Below are 5,715 nucleotides of genomic sequence, written 5' to 3' on the forward strand. Positions count from 1 at the left end.
CCCAAACCGCGGAGGTCGACCAGATGTCAGAAAAAAGCCAATTTTTTTTTTTTTTTTTTTTTTTAATATAGGTCGACCAGTACTCCGGGTGGCAGTTTGTCTTTTTCCCCCCAAACCGCGGAGGTCGACCAGATGTCAGAAAAAAGCCAATTTTTTTTTTTTTTTCTTTTTTGTATATAGGTCGACCAGTACTCCGGGTGGCAGTTTGTCTTTTTCCCCCCAAACCGCGGAGGTCGACCAGATGTCAGAAAAAAGCCAATTTTTTTTTTTTTCCTTTTTGTATATAGGTCGACCAGTACTCCGGGTGGCACTTTGTCATTTTCCCCCATACCGCGGAGGTCGACCAGATGTCAGAAAGAAGCCAATTTTTTTTTTTTTTCTTTTTTGTATATAGGTCGACCAGTACTCCGGGTGGCATTTTTTTTTTTTTTTTCCCAAACTGCGGGGGTCGATCAGATGTCGGAAAGACGCGAACTTTTGTTTTTGTTTTTTTTAATATATATAACTACACTCGTGCAGGTAGACAAATGTATATATGTGCCTCTTTTACTTTATAATTTTTTTTTTTTTTAATGGACTGCGAGGTCAACCAGTACTCCATGTGGCACTTTTTCTTTTTCCCCCAAAGTGCGGAGGTCGACCAGATGTCATAAAGACGCCAATATTTTTATTTAGGTATCAATGGAGAAATATATATAGACAAATGTATATATAGACAAATGTGTATGTGTGTGTGTGTATATATAACTTATATAACTTTTTTTTTATATATATATAACCACACACACAAATGTATATGTGTGCCTCTTTTACTTTATACATATATATATGTGTATATATGTATATATATACATATATATATATATATATATATTTTTTTTTTTTTAAATGGACTGGGAGGTCGACCAGCACAACGGGTGGCACTTTGTCTTTTTCCCCCAATCCGTGGAGGTCGACCAGATGTCAGAAAGACTCCAACTTCTTTACCTTTTTCTTTTTAAAATATTATATAACTGCATATGTATACACAGACAAATAGCCGTGCCTCTTTTACTTTTTTATACATATTTTTTATATTTATTTATTTATTTATTTATTTATTTATTTATTTATTTAAATGAACTGGGAAGTTGACCATAGTACTCCGGGAGGCCTTGTCTTTTTCTCCACACAATGCGGTCGATAGAATGTCTGATCTGGATTTCTTTTCTGATTTTCCTTTTGTTTTGTTTTGCGGAATAAATTGAAGGTCGACCAGTTACCCTTACTCGAGTTTTGTTTGTTTTCCTTTTTCAATTTTAAAAGGATGTTATATTTATATATATATATACATATATATATATACATATATATATATATATATATATATATATATATATATATATATATATATATATGCGGGGACACACACACACTTTTTTTTTTTTTTTAATAGACCTGGCTGTCCTGGACCTCACTTTGTAGACCAGGCTGGCCTTGAACTCAGAAATCCGCCTGCCTCTGCCTCCGGAGTGCTGGGATTAAAGGCGTGCGCCACCACGCCCGGCTTTGTTTTTAATTTTTGTGTGTGTGTGTGTGGAGGGGGGCAATCGGTGCTCTTAACCACTAAGCCATCTCTCCAGCCCATCTTAAAATCCTTAGGTTGATGATCTGACTTTTCTGTTTTCTTCCTTTAACAAAACTGGTAAGTCAGCTGGCAAAAAGGATTTTCTTTTCATATATATTCCAAAAATGGGTAACTTGTAAATAGTGGTCTGTCTGCTGTTTGTTTGCTTGCTTGCTTGCTTGCTTGCTTGCTTGCTTGCTTGCTTGCTTGCTTGCTTTTTTCTTTTTCCCCCGAGACAGTGTTTCTCTGTGTAGTCTTGGCTGCCCAGGAACTCACTCTGTAGACCACCCTGGCCTCAATCAAACTCAGAAATCCTCCTGCCTCTGTCTGCCTCACAAGTGCTGGGAGTAAAGGTGTGCTGCACCACTGCCTGGCATTATTACTACTACTACTACTACTACTACTACTACTACTACTACTACTACTATTATTATTATTAGACATAATGAGATCAACTAGTTGGCCCGGTTTCATTTATTCATTTGAAATTAGTTGGACCAATTAGGTCTGGGAGGTTTCTTTTGTTTCCGATTTGGGTGTTTGTGGGGTGTCAGGTATCTCTCGGGTATCTCAACGGAATGGATGAAGGTTACAGTGATATGGCTAGAGTTTTGTAAAGATTACTTTTCTTAATCTGAGGAAAAAATAAAATACTGGGCTACATCTATATTGCTTCATTTCTCTTTCTCTTTTCTTTCTTTCAGATAAGGAGGTCCGTCAGCCAATTCCTCCTGCCTTTCTGTTTTTCATAACCCACACACACAATGCAGGCTACATCCATAGTGGGGAACAATCATGGAGGAAGAGGTAGGCTTTGCATTGGGTAGCATTGTCTGAGCGATATGTTAGTGGACCAGAGAGTTTGGATATCAAGCCGTATAATGTTTCTTTTTTTCTTTTTTTCTTTTTTTTTTTTTAAGATTTATTTATTTATTACATGTAAGTACACTGTGGCTGTCTTCAGACACACCAGAAGAGGGAGTCAGATCTTGTTAAGGATGGTTGTGAGCCACCATGTGGTTGCTGGGATTTGAACTAAGGACCTTTGGAAGAGCAGTCGGGTGCTCTTACCTGCTGAGCCATCTCACCAGCCCTAATGTTTCTTAAAATATAGAAAAGTTCTAACAAAGTGATCTTTAACTTTTTTTTTCTCCTTCGGCTATGTACAATGAATTGTTTTGCTTGCTTGCTTGACTTTGTACAATGAATTGTTTTGCTTGCTTGCTTGACTTCATTTGGTTTGACATGGTTTCCCTTTGTACCCGTGCAGACTGCCCTTTGAGAATAAAATGGGAGGCCAGAACCAAAGTCTTTTGGATAAAGCACCACAATGGACTACGCACTAGCACTAACCCGTTTGGCTGCCTTCCTTCCCAAGGCACAGATTTTCCCCAGCATGGGAAAGACCTCCCTCCCTCCCTCCCTCCCTCCCTCCCTCCCTCCCTCCCTCCCTCCTTCCCTCCCTCCCTCCCTCCCTCCCTTTTGACCCAGTTTCACTCTTCCACCATACACTCAATAAAATAAAATAAAGTAAAATAAAATAAATAAAAGAATGAATGACGTTTCCAGTTATTTATTTGTCTAAGCTACCTAAATTCCCCTTCTACACCTCCCCCTACTCCCCACCCCAAGCCGCCATCTCCTCGTGGGGGTAGGGACCTGCACATCTGTGTCTTTCTCTCTGAACTCTTTGTTTTCTGGTCCACGTTGCTCCAGAGGAATGTAGCCCTTTGGAAATGGTAATGGAGTTGATAACACACCCTATCAGAAAGAGGAAGGCCCATTCACTCACTCATTCTCACCCAGCCCTGTTCTGCTACTTCTAAGGACAGAATCTTCTGGACAGTATTTACATGGCTTGCTATTTCTAAATTTTGGTTTTGGTTTTGGTGTTTTTGGTTTTGTTTTGTTTTTTTCTTTTTCTTTTTTTCAAGACAGGATTTCTCTGTGTAGCCCTGGCTGTCCTGGAACTCACTCTGTAGACCAGGCTGAACTCAAACTCAGAAATCCGCCTGCCTGCCTCTGCCTCCCAAGTGCTGAGATTAAAGGTGTGTGCCCACCCACCACTGCCTGGCTCTATTTTTTTTTTAAACATTATGTATGTATGTATGTATGTATGTATGTATGTATGTATGTATGTACGTACGCATGCATGCATGCATGCATGCATGCATGCAGGCATTGTTTATACGACTACACTGCAGCTGTCTTCAGACACACACCAGAATAATACATGGGATCCCACGACAGATGGTTGTTAGCCACCACATGATTGTTGGAAATTGAACTCAGGAAGGACCTCTGGAAGAGAGGACAGTGCTCTTAACCACTGAGCCAGCTCTCCAAATAAAATTTGTGGAGAAATTGAGCATCTTAAAACCTTAGGCATCCTTCCTCCTCTCCACGTGGCCTCTCTCCCTCTTTCTACCTTCTCTCTTTCCCTCTGCCTTTGTACAATAAAGCTGTAAAACAACAACAACCTCTAGGCATGTGTGTCCCCTCTTTATGTGTATGTATGTGTGTATGTATGTATGTATGTATGTATGTATGTATGTACTTACTTACTTACTTTCTTACTTGTTCCGACACCAGTCAGGTGTGGTGCTTCATGCCTTTAATCCCAACACTTGGGAGGCAGAGGCAAAAAAAAAAAGAAAAAAAAAAAAACCCCAAACCAAACCAAACCAAACCAAAACAACAACAACAACTACAACAAAAAACATCAAACAAAGTTTGGGTCTTAGTGAAGTAAGCAAGGCACAACCTGCAGGCAGGCAGGACTGATGAATTTGTACGTCTTACCCCTTCAGAGTTTACCAGAGGCTTAAAGGACTGAGTTTTTGGGACTGCCCTGAGACAATATATATCTTCCATCCTTCCTTCCTTCCTTCCTTCCTTCCTTCCTTCCTTCCTTCCTTCCATTTATTTATTTATTTATTTATTTATTTATTTATTTATTTATTTAAAGTACCCTGTAGCTGACTTAAGATGTACCAGAAGAGGGTGTCAGATCTCATTACAGGTGATTGGTAGTTGAACTCAGGGCCTTTGGAAAATCACTGTTTTACCTGCTGAGCCATTTCTCTCACCAACCTAGTTCTGTCTTTCTGTCTTTCTGTCTTTCTGTCTTTCTGTCTTTCTGTCTGTCTGTCTGTCTGTCTGTCTGTCTGTCTATCTGTCTCTCTGTCTCTCTGTCTTTCTCTCTTCCTTCATCCTGGCATCAATCAACACAGACTGTTTTGTGAGGTAAACTTAATAAACTTCTAGCTCCTCTCTTGTTCTCTTACTTCTTTCTCTCTTGCTACTTCTCTACTCTCTCTGCCTCTACTAAAAATGAAGAAGAAGAAGAATAGGAAGAAGAGGAGGAGGAGGAGGAGGAGGAGGAGGAGGAGGAGGAGGAGGAGGAGGAGAGGAGGAGGAAAAGAAACCTCTAGCTCATGCAAGGGGGATGTAGGAAGGACACCACCTTCTTTCTTTCTTTCTTTCTTTCTTTCTTTCTTTCTTTCTTTCTTTCTTTCTTTCTCTCTCTCTCTCTCTCACTCTTTCTTTCTTTCTTTCTTTCTTTCTTTCTTTCTTTCTTTCTTTCTTTCTTCCAAAAATACTCAGGGACATCACACTCCCTGTAGCCAGGGATGAGTCTCAGGGAATGTATGTGAGCTTGCTTTGTTTTGTGGGGCCAAACTTGACAGACATTTCTTTTGGCTTTGTGTGTTTTGCCAGCCAGCTCTCTTGCTCTGCTCACTCACTCACTCACTCACTCACTAACTAGCTTGTTTGCTGTGGTTGCCATTTCTATCTATCTCTGCACAGGGTTCCAAGACTGCCCTTTGGGAATCAAATGGGAGAGCAGAACTAAAGGCTTTTTGATAAAGCACCTAGAGTGCACACCAGCACCTTTGGACTGACTGGCTGCCTTCCCCCTCCCCCTCCTCCCCCTTCTTCAGATTCATTTATTATAGGTAAGTACACTGTAGCAGTTTTCAGACACACCAGAAGAGGGCACCAGATCTCATTGTGGGTGGTTGTGAACCACTATGTGGTTGCTGGGATTTGAACTCCTGATCTTCAGAAGAGCAGTCAAGGCTCTTAACTGCTGAGCCTCCAGCCTC

Source organism: Mus caroli, unplaced genomic scaffold (assembly GCF_978045245.1).
Source record: "Mus caroli unplaced genomic scaffold, Mus_caroli_1 scaffold_21, whole genome shotgun sequence".
Classification (NCBI taxonomy): domain Eukaryota; kingdom Metazoa; phylum Chordata; class Mammalia; order Rodentia; family Muridae; genus Mus; species Mus caroli.